An 11,807-nucleotide genomic window follows, 5' to 3' on the forward strand; every position below is an offset into this window, starting at 1 on the left:
TGTCTAGTCATTTATAGATCACGTAAAACGATGACTAAGAAATAAACAAAGAAATAAATGAACTCTGCAAGTGGTTCTATATTGTATCATTGAAAACTTGTCTAACTGATGCCTCAAATGTTTCTAACCATCCCACTGATTCCTATACTAATTACAAGAAACTGCATACTAAAAAGACATGCTATGAAATTGGATGGACTATATATCGAGATAATTGTACTCAATCCCATGTATCAGTGCTCATCATTGGCTAGAAGCAGACTTAAATTTCTTGAGATTCCTTCTCTTATGGACCTGGCATAGTTATCATCCTGCAAAATTATGGACTTGGCCTATGTTAAACACTTATCAGGTTGGTTCACTTTCACTTCAATAGAGAAATCGTGCCTTTTGGCATTTCTCGTACGCTGACCACTATGGATAATTTCAGTCCTTCTAGTCTGAGTATGAATAGCCCTAATTCATGGTATCACGATGGGCCATTATTTGAGCTTTAGTGAACTCAAAACGCTCACTTTGGGCACTATTTTATTTTCTGTTTTATTTATTTGTATTATATAATGAAGCAACCATTATGGTACTTTGGTGGATATAATAAGTGAAGTGAACATAACAAGGGACAGCTTAAAAAAACTTGTTTAATAGTCCCATTTTACCAAAGCAACAAAAAAATATGTATTATTATAATATATGAAATATACTTGTGTTTGAAACCCATTTGCCCTTCCTTATGCTTAACGCTTATGATACGCATTGTTGAATAGTTTCTTGTTAATTTTTATAACGTTTTATAATGTTTTTATAACGTAATTTTTATAACATGAGGTCATGTCACCACAATAAATTTTTTTTCTATGAATTTCTAATTCGAAACCCTAAAGAATTTTCAGGACACCTTTTCTGCTTCAAGCACCTGTTAGATACAATCCTTAATATAAACAGTCCTCTATTCGACTCGCACACTTGTTTTATGTTTAAGGGTTAAACTTAAAATAATAAAAAAGAAATAAAAAATAAAAACACATAAAAAATAAAATAATTATGTTGATAAAAAAATGTTTTGCCGCCCTTACAAAATAATCATTTATTTTTCTGAAGTAGTAACCAAATGAACTCCAGTCAATTTCCTACTTAAAGTCAGCTCTGTTGCATGTTCTGACAACATTTATTTTATCGCCGTCCTACATTCTTTTATATCGCAATTCTTTGTTTTATGTCTCAAAATGAAAGAAAGACTTTGTTTGAATGTATGCTAATTTACAAAAAAAAAAGTGATATGCTAATTTTATACTATTTTACACTTCAATATAAAAATCATATATATTACATATGTATATACTAATATATGTGAATAGAATATATTATAAATATATTAATTATCTAAATGAATTTTTTATCATTGTCTCTCGGCAAGATTATTTAATATAAAAGGAAGTACAAAGCGTTCTATATGAGATAAACTAGTTTTTATTAATTAATTTATCAGTTATGGTTTAATTAATTAATTAATCGAGTTTTATGATTAATATTAGCTTATTTTTTATTTTTTGTTAATTTTTGACAAAATTTTGTTTATATTAATAATTGATTTTGCAAAAAAAAACTAATTTAAAAATATTTAATAATATTTGTAACAAATTAAAAATTTGTAAATAATTATATATAGCTTCCAATTAAATATTTAAAATCCAGCATATTGGAAATATATTTTTTCCAGCATGTATATATAATTATTTGAAAATTACTTCGGAGGTTCATAAATTTTATGTTCTGGAGAGATTTTGAAATTAATAAATATAAAATTGTAAATAAAATTACGCTTATTATGGCGTTTTTTATGAATATATGAATGGAAACATCTTTCGTTTTTATACATCAAAAGAAAACTGTATAAATATGTATATTCTATATATGTATATTATATATTATGTATATTTTTACGTTTTGAAACGATTTCATTTTGCAAATTAATATTTGTTTTTTATATTTGCTAACTGTAATTTCCTAAAATTTCCTAAGATTTCTACAACAAGCCCATTACTAATTTAGTCTAAATCTATAGCATATTTACAACAAAAAATTATGACGCTAAGTAATAAGAAAAATATATTAAAAAAGTTTTTATAAACCTACATTAAAATTTAAAATGTAATAAAATAACATAGTAATTATTTAAAGATTTGTTTCTTTTTTACTACTCTAGAAAACATTCCAAATAAATTTTAAATTTGAACAAACGATCTTTGTGGTCTGCAATATGAAGAAGAATTACCAAGTTTAAATTTACTGTGTAGATGATCAACCTTAGTAAAAAACCGATATACAATTCTAGGAAAACTCTGTTTTGATGAGTCCAAAGGACTGGTCAAAATAGCAAAATTCTCACATAATTGTCAAAACTAACTGAAATGAGTTAGGTCAAGTGATTCGTATGCTAGTATCTTAAAACTCTCTTCACACTAAGTCACTTAAAGGGTGATCATCCAAAAATAATAGACATAATATTTTGTCTATATACCCATAGGCGGTCTATATGGAACTCACTCAGTTAACTTCTTAAATGTTTTTAAGACAACATTTGTTAGAAAATTTATCAAAGTAATTTATATGTCTTAGAAGAAGGATATAGTATTCAGTAACTTAAAAAAATTATTTATTCAAAAAATCACTTTTTATTTTGTAATTAATTTCTAAATTAGTTAATAATAAATATGGAGACTGTATCAAGAGAATTTCTTAATTTAAGTTTAAATTGTTTTTACTAAAAAGAAATAAATAACATTGAAGAAACAACAAAAATGTCTGGCAAGATAATAAATTAATTTAATATCTTGCCAGACCATACACCTGTTACGAGTATTGGTAAATACACATTATCAGTGGTCTTTGGAAAAATTTCTATGATTTACGGATAATACCAATACACGTATATCATTTATGCTTTGCAAGTACCAGGGTTTTAACTTTAAACCTTAGATATCATGTTCATATGTCAAATTAAAACAGTATCCTGCTTGTCATTGTCATTTGAATTAATTAATGTATCAAATTACGACTCTAAATTCTAGAAAATTATTGAAATTAATCATCACAACAAGTATTTTATGTGTTCATCTCGCGTCGATAAAAAAGCTATTATTCTGCTACTCATACGAACACCTTCCTTTTTACAAATTAAGTTAAAATTTGCATGAAATTTGTTAAACAAACTCATCAAATTATTGTAATTCTACATATTACCTAATATCTACAATTTTCTAATTGATTTGTTCTCTAAAAGCTGATTAACCAAAATCATGAATATTTAAACAAATCTTTAATTTTTAACCCCGTGGTGTCCAAAACAATAGGGGTCTTTCATAACTATTCAAATGGATTAAATTGATTTGAATTTATGATAATTTTACAATTTGTAATAAAAATTAAATAACCAAAAAAAGATTTCGCTAGGCCTCTAATTTTAATTAAAATTAACTGCCTCCCTGCCTGCCTTTATTTGAGAGCCTAAATTAAGTAATTTCTTTCCAACAAAAAAAAAAGCTCTACATGATGTCTCTGAACTCTGCTTGAATTCTACACTTCGTAAATTGGTTAAGGCATTATAAAGTATTTAGATAGATAAAAGTATTTACTGTTTTGTTTGTAAATATCATTAAGACATGATTAGAATAAACAATTAATTTTTTATTGTAATTTCTTAATGTAATACTTTTTTAAAACTATTTTTTTTAGTTTTATTAACGAAAAATATTTTAGAACAATTATTGTTCTGGAATTGATTTTTTGTAATTTTCTAGGTTTTTATTACATTTGCTTTTTTTAGTAATTTTTTTTTGTTTTTTTTTGTTATTTTGGAGGAAAACGTGATTAATTTAAACTGTTATTTATGACTTTTTTAATTAAAGTTAATTGTTACATAGCGAACGTTTTAACTGTAATTTAATGAAAATTACGATTTGTTCTGAACTAATTGAAATGCATACATTATATCGCCTACTTAAATCACCCAATAAAGCCAAATGTTACTTAAAAACGTGTCTCATAAAAATAAATTATAGTGGGAATCTATTTTATGTCGAAGTGCTATACATAAAATTAATAAGAATTGGAAAAGGTGTTAAAATTTTATGCATAATAAATAAAATTTAAATTAAATAAAATTTAAATTAAATTTTATTTCAGTAATAGAAATAATTTGTGTTATTGCGGAAATTTCTAGTTAAAAGAAACATTTCAATTATTTAGTTAATTATAATAAAATCGAAATAGTTAAATATATTTTATATATATATATATATATGTCAAATTTTTTATAAGTATATCACAATGACTCTCTTGACTAAAGGAAATCTTGATTTCTAGGATCGCCATCAGAGTCACTGCATGATTGAACCATTTTTTACTGATTTCAGCAAAGAAATTGCTCGATTATAGATTTTTTTAATTTTTTAGATTATAGATTCACGTTGCACAGCGGTTCGAGACTTTAAATCAAATCATACGTTTAATATATTTTCTTCTATTATGACAGTTTAATTTTATTTAAGGTCCTGCAGTTATTATTATCAAAGATTGACTTTACCGGCCTTATAGCCTGTAAATTGTTGTTATAAAAAACAATGTACTTAGATGCACAAATTATTTAGATAGATTCTAATTTATAGCTTAGTTAATACATTCATTGCTGACAAACAAAAAAAAAACATTTTGAGCTGAAAGAATTACAATACCTTTATATAATTATATTCATTTCCAACTTTTTGATGTTGATATTTATCTACATTATACTATTGATTTTAATCTGTGTTTTGCTTTATTATATATTCATCTTAATTTAGAACTGACTCTTGATACTGATCTAAACTGATTGATATTGATTTTTATATTGATATTTATATTAATGATACTAAAATAAATATAAATTGATCTTAATCTTTATTTTAAATTTTTATCTGCACCTATATGTTTATCTTCATGTTTATCCGATACTGATCGTAATTTGATTTTTATGTTAAACTTCATGTTCACCATAATCTTGATTAATATTGATCCTGATCTTTGTTTCGATATGGATCTTAGATTTTGGTTCCAACATTTCTTAAAAATGTCATCAAGATTATTTATTTCCAACTAAATCTGAGTCATGATCTCTACTTAGACCTTCAAAATAAATTATATATGTTAATATATTTGTTTATCTTAATCTTAATCTTTATCGAGAGTTTGATCATTCTTTTTATCTTAACGTTCTTAAGAGAGTTTATCTTCATAACCATCGTCATCATCATATGTTCGTGCTCTTAATCTTGTTTTGATATGCATGAAACATATTGATCTTTATCTTTGATATTTTTCTTCTTTTACGTACTTGTCTTTATCTGACTATAGATGTTCACTTGAAACTGACTTTTCCCTTAGTATTTTACATTAGATTCATCCTTATCTCTACCTACTACTATATAAATTCTTCAAATTAATTTTATTTTTTCCATATCCAATCTATCTATATTTCTATACCAATTTATATTTCGCTGGAGAAACAGTACTTACATTTACTATTTTTACCTAGTTAATAATAGTTGGAAGACATGTCATTTGTAAATTTCCGGTGACCTGACAGAGACCGCGTGATTACTGCCTGCCTGAATTGTTCCGGTCCCCAATAAAATGCTTACTTAATTTTTTTAAATAAGCGTAATTTATAAGCGGTATTTATTTAAAATAATTGTTTATATATAAGATCATTCTGATTGGAATAGGTTTATATATTAAAACTATTGCAATTACAGATGCATAATTTTCATTAACTTTAATAGGTATTATTATTTTACTTATTGATTTATATTTGTATATCTGCAAAATATTAACTTCTATACCATATATGTTTAACAGATTAATTGATTACTAGATTTTTTTTCCTTTTTTTTAAAACTTTTCTAGTTATTGTTGCTACTGAAACTACAATTATTTGTGTTAATACGTTTTCGACTCAAATAAATAATAGGCAAGCTAAGATAAAATTCTAATAAATGAAATACATTTAAAAAATTCCATAAATAACTGACGATTCTAATTTCCGAGTAATGAGTTACTTATGAACTCAGTAAAGTCAACTACAGTAATTTGCATAACAATGAGGAATGCAAACGAAATAAAAAGATATTTAAAATTACTAAGTACAAACCCACATAAAATTAAACTAGAAAAAAATTCAGAAAAATTCAAAAAAATTACAAAAGCCATTTAAAGTGCAACAAAAACAATAACAATAAAAAAAACAGATACAACACTGTTACGTTTTCAGATAATTTGAGCTCGAATTTTCACAACAGTAAAAAATTTCTTACCTCAAATAAAGTAAATTTAAGTTTACCGTAAGCCAAATACTTACGTACGAGATAATGAATAAGTGCAACAACAACAGCAACAACAACAATGACAACTATAACAACAAAAAAGCTATAAAAAGGTTAAAAATTGTACTTCTTTCGCTAGAAATAGTTTAACCCAGCGAGCGACAAATAACTAAGCAAAGAACTAGGAAAAACCTAAAAAGACTGAACGGCTCAACGAACGCGTTGCGATAACAATTTACATAAATTTGTCTTGAGATACTTTTAACTTTTAACTGAATCTAGAATTTTTTTTTACTGTAATTTTTACTTTTTATTTATTTAAAAATTTTTTTTTTAATTTGTTTGCAGCAGTGTAATTATTGCTACTTCTACTTCCAACTTATTTTCATAAGGTCTATCTTGTTACTAATGAAGCCATAGTGTTGGCGTTTATCTAAAGAAGAAAAATCAGAAAAATATCTACAAATAATTAGGGCTTTGTTGTTTTTGACGAAGATACGAAGGTTGTGTTCAGAATGCAACTGTAAAAAAATGTGTAAAATAAACAATTATTTAACGTTTTATGGAAAATAATTTTAAAGAGTAACTAAATTATGGTTCTTAAACGTTAGACATAGTTTCGAAAGCAATAGAAGAAAAACCTCAAAAAAAGAAATTTTTTTTATTTCTAAAACTATTAATCTTATATCTATGTGTAAGCTTAATCATTTAAAATAGAAATGTAATAAGATTTTATTTTGAAATACTTTTTTCAAGCAGAATATTGTACTTTGAAGTACTAATTTGTTGTTAGTTAAAATTGTATTGCTCTTCTTTTGAAGGATAATAAGACCTTAATGCAAGTATACTAATTTTACCGTTATACCTCTTTAAAACAGTTTTTAAGTTTAAAACTGTTTAAAATTAAAAAGAAAGTACCAATGCAAATTCCTTGAAAGCAGTGAAGTTGAATTACTATTCGTGTGCATTTCATAATTCCATTATTGAAAATTTTACTGCCAACTAAAAGTTGATATCCTACTTTCAAAATGAAATCAATTTCGCAGCTGTTTAGCTATTTAGGATATGTAATAATTAATTAGATATAAAGTAGTTCAAGCAAAGCAATTCAAAAAAATACATACATATATCAACGTTTAGTAAGCATTTCAGAATATAAACTTATGGAATTATATATAGAATTGTTGATGAATACCGTAGGTAGTAAATTATTACATGCGTGAATCCTCAGTATATATATAGTACGAATACTATATAGTAAGATTCGAATGATCCTTGTGAAGGTTACATAAAAAGAAAGACTATTACAATATAAATATTAAGAGCACAAAGTAAAGAAAAATATTACCCAAATATACGACTTGAATATGAAATTGACAGAGTATTATTGCTGAAGTTTATATTTGTAAAGAGTACAAGTTAGTATATTAAATCCAACCATAATAAAGTAAGTCAATAAAATTAAAAATACCTAATATATGGTTGTATACCGAAACATCAACAATATGCAATTTTTAGAGAGCCTCATCAAAAAAAATTCCCGCCATATTTAAGATGAGGTCAATTCTTGATAAAATCCGTCGCATCTCTGAATGAATGATCTATATTTTATTGTAGATTGAACAGCGATCGAACGGTTAAATATAATCTGTCTATACCATCTTAGAAAGAAAATAATGGATTTTTTTAAGCATTTATTTTAATTCATAAATGCCAGATACTTTTTAGACAATATACATAACTTATAAGTTATTGTAAAATCGGTCCGGAATTGATTTACAGTCTTTTATGTATTCATGTTCTTTGAGTTTTCGTATACATACGTTTTAGTGGCAAATTACCAAATTTATATATATTGGTGGACACTTATTATAACATTGACATTAGCTTTAGACGTTTATATATAAATTGTTTGTGGAACTATACATTCATACACATTCAGGAAAAAGAATTGAAGAGTTTTTTAATTCAAAAATAACGCTCCTTTGTAAACAAAACATATAGCTTATAAGTTATTGCAATTTTGACTGCTTGACAGTCTTCTATTAGTGTCTATAAGCTGTCAATAGCACAAGTGGATACATACAAGTCAGTTCTTTTCTTTTCTTTTTCTTTTAAACATATATTCTCATTCTTTCGTGTTCTTCGTGTTCATACTTTGGGTTACTAAACTTTAATGACTAAATTATCTCAATGAATTATATTAAAATAACTTAAAGACATATTTTTTATTAGTCAACTGAGATTTAGCTTGAAAAATTACGAATTTCTTGATCCAAATCAAAATACCAATGACATTAATAGTAATTTCAACATCACAAATATTCTTCTCTCAAACTTTTGTTAATCTTCTTTAAATTCTAATATGCCATTTTTTTTTAATAATTTGTTAAAGAAAAAACTTCCGTGAACACGCTACTAAGTAAAGACAATAGAGGTACGTGATTATAGAAGTACTTCATACCCAAATTTATTGGAATTAGCTCAACGTTTTAAATATCAAGAATCTCAAAATATTAAAACAAACTTAAAGTCAAGGCCAATAATAGATATGATATAAAAAAAAATTGATAATACAATAATTCAAAAAAAAAAAATGTTTTGAAAAATTCACACACCCAATAAAAATGATATTTAAAATTAAATTAAATTTAAATTAAAAATAAATCAAAATTTGCTGCTCCAAATCACTCACGAAATATATGAGTACATAAATTCACTGGCGCATGGGTAGTTAGTAAATAAAGCGAATGTCATATTTGAGTTGCTCAAAATTTATGAACGAACCAACGGAAACTTCGCTACTCCAGTAACCTCTTGACTGACTGGTAATATAAGATATAAGTAATAAAATATATATATATATGTAAAGATAAAAACCAGAAACGTTGCTTCCTTCTTGGTTCAATAATGGCGCACCAATTACGTCTGACTTCTTCAGTTTCAAACGCAGAATACCATAAAATTTTAGTTGGTTTATGTAAAGACAAAATTTGGTGCGTGTTTGTAAAAAAAAATTATAACAAAAAATTAATATTTTTGTTTGAAATACAAATTTTAGCAAAACATAAAGAAAATTATTTATTAAAAAAAAATATAATAAATTAAGTCTACAAGTAAAAAAAAAGTTTTGCGGCCAAAATGCGCTCAAAGGTAAACGAAATTTTGTCTTCCCTAGCATTTGGACTTATACATACAATTAATTGCTTTTCGTTTTATACAATATTAAACTAAACCCAAAAAAAACTTAAAAAATTAAAAACGAAAATTATTTTGACACAAATAAGCTTAGTGGGTCAACAGAGCCATGTAAGCAAGAGATAAGCATCACAACGAATACGAGCAAATTATAACAGCAGCGAAATTAACAGTACGCATGCGTTAACAGTGTAAGCTGTGTGTTAGTCTGTTATATGCGTGTGCCTTTTGTTGTAATAATTTTATTGTTAACTTCAATTTAATTTGATATTATTATTTAGTAGTTAAAAAAAAATTAAATTAAAACAAATTTAATTATGAATTGTAACCATTTCAATTGTTAATTATCTTAACACAATTATAAAATTTTACGCAATTTTTCATAACAAACTAAAAAATAATTTCTTTTTATTTTTCTTTGCAGGTAATTTGATCTTTTTTGCAAAAATGTTAAACAAAAAAAAACAAATGTTATATGACAACTGAAAAGAATGATGTAGTGTTTATACGTATTAAGTAATACAAAACTTGGTAAGCTTACATCATAGTAATTAGACTTAAAATGCTTCGAGGTGAACAAGAAGTCACTATTTAATCTCAACATCAAATCCGTTAGAACAGGGAAATGTCAAACTTCGTAAAGTCATGTCAGAAATTTAATCCTAATTCATATGGTTTAAGTCAATTAAGAATCCGACAAAGCGGATTAGTAGAACAGCAGCTTAAACGCTGTATACAAAGTTTGCCAATGAAGCTACACAATGTGTAAATTTGCTACTATTTTTATATTTTCTAATATATTGCATAATCAGTGCTAAGACATACATAGGAATTAAACTCAAATAACCACCAGCAATACGCAAATGTGACTTCATAATAAGTTTTTTGCTATTTGCTGTAAGCTCTAAGCTGCATGCTGCGCCATTTGATGATAGCAAAGTCTATATCTGTCTTAAGTAATGTTGACTTTATTATGTTATTCTGTTGGCAAAGCCATAAAACATCTTTAATGCCAACATTAAAGTCTGGCCACGTGTCAAATATTGTAAAGTATAAAAACTGTATTTTCTACTTAACTTGAGACATCTCTGTCAGGCACACATGCACAATTCTACCCACCTAACTTAATTTGCATCTAAGACGAATAATGCTATGATTTCATACATTATCTGCAGATATGCAAAACAAATGTAGTTAAGAATGCATTTTGTATGTTTTTATTCTTTGAAATTTCGTCTTGTCAGTTTAAGTTCTAGTCAGAGTTTTTGTTATTATTATTTCGCCGGAATTTTTTTATTTTTATTAAGAATTTAATTATTATTATTCTTTTATGCAAACATTTTAAATGTATTTTTTTATGTAATTTTGCATGACATAAAATATTTATTTAAAATATTAATTTTATTTTTTTATTGTTAATTTTATATTGTAATTTTTTAATTTTATTGCATGAACATGCAACTTAAATTGCATTTGTCATAAATATTTTTATCTACAATTTTGAAAAATTATTTCTATGCGCTGATCTCACTTTTTATTTTAAATATGAATTGAAGTTATGTGAGTTATTAAAACGCCCTAATGATTCTTAGGTTTTAAATAATACTCCCGATTCTTTTATTCTTTATTGCAGTATAAAAAATTAATCTGTTGTAATAATCTGAACATAATATTTTAATTGCAAAATAATTTATTCTTTTTATTAATACTGCATAGATATAATTCCATTACATATTCTAGTACTATTATACTTTAATACTTTATACTGACTATTAGAAACTTCACTGATAAATAGAATTCCGAACAGGTGGAATTATACAGAATTTTTATGAGAAATTAAAATTGCTTTTTTAATTCAACTCTATATTAAATTTTACTATACAAATATGTAATATAAGGTAACAGACTTCTGGACTTCAAGTTAAAGAGAGCACTTAATGAAACCTAGAAATAGTAAATATTCTGTATAATTAAGTGACTATAACTGAACAGATAACACTTAGATTCATGAATGAAGACTAGAATATCCTTTGTTGAAGAGGAACTCAACGAACCGCAGACAGGACAATGAGCTTACCACTTAGTACTCTACTCCTCGCCATAACGAATATAGAAAGAGATAGATAAAGATAGATAAAGAGATGAAGATAAATAATGTAGTGAATTTCCAAAATCAGTAATCTAACAAATAAGTTTTAATAAATATGTATTTATAACCTTCTAAAGTAGTCTACGTTCGAGATGAATGCAGAT

The 11,807-nt window shown here is 25.6% G+C and overlaps 1 protein-coding gene across 1 annotated transcript in view; it reads right to left on the reverse strand.

Annotated features, from left to right (window-relative positions):
• The window catches only part of LOC119674922 (T-complex protein 1 subunit epsilon-like), a 27,339-nt gene that overhangs the window by 14,692 nt on the left and 840 nt on the right, over window positions 1-11,807 (reverse strand). The gene's annotated exons all lie outside the window — the stretch shown is intronic.

Source organism: Teleopsis dalmanni, chromosome 2 (assembly GCF_002237135.1).
Source record: "Teleopsis dalmanni isolate 2A chromosome 2, ASM223713v2, whole genome shotgun sequence".
Taxonomy (NCBI): Eukaryota; Metazoa; Arthropoda; class Insecta; order Diptera; family Diopsidae; genus Teleopsis; species Teleopsis dalmanni.